Source organism: Notothenia coriiceps, unplaced genomic scaffold (assembly GCF_000735185.1).
Source record: "Notothenia coriiceps isolate Sejong01 unplaced genomic scaffold, NC01 NC01_scaffold00003306, whole genome shotgun sequence".
NCBI classification, from domain to species: domain Eukaryota; kingdom Metazoa; phylum Chordata; class Actinopteri; order Perciformes; family Nototheniidae; genus Notothenia; species Notothenia coriiceps.
This window is the reverse complement of record NW_011336007.1, coordinates 6,318-6,892: the sequence shown is the minus strand read 5'-3', so window position 1 is coordinate 6,892 and position 575 is coordinate 6,318.

Here is a 575-nt window from a genome sequence, read left to right as displayed (position 1 = left end):
CACACACACACAAACACACACAGTCTGCAACATGCTCACACACCAAGAGAGATGCCGTAAAGGATCAATTGAATTAATGTGCAAACACAAGCACATGTGACAGGCAAAGCAATCAACAGACAGAAATGCTTGGATTCAGCTACATGGCAGCAGGAACGCCATTAAACACACACACACACACTGATGACAATGAAAACAAATCTGCCGCAAATATTGCAGCACAGGTGGTGATATTTCAACATGAGTTTAACTGCTGGATGTGAACACACACACACACACACACACACACACACACACACACACACACACACACACACACACACACACACACACACACACACACACACACACACACACACACACACTCTTTGTACAGTCTCTTTCATTCCCCATTAGATTTGTCCGTATCTCTTGCCTAGTATCTAATAATAAAATGTATTTATATAGCATCTTTCAAACTGTAAAAAGTTGCTTTCTCGTAAAAACAGAACACAAAAAGTCTAATAAACACACAAAGATAATAAAATGAACTAAATATCAGCAAACTAAACTGTACTATAACACTATAAAATGCA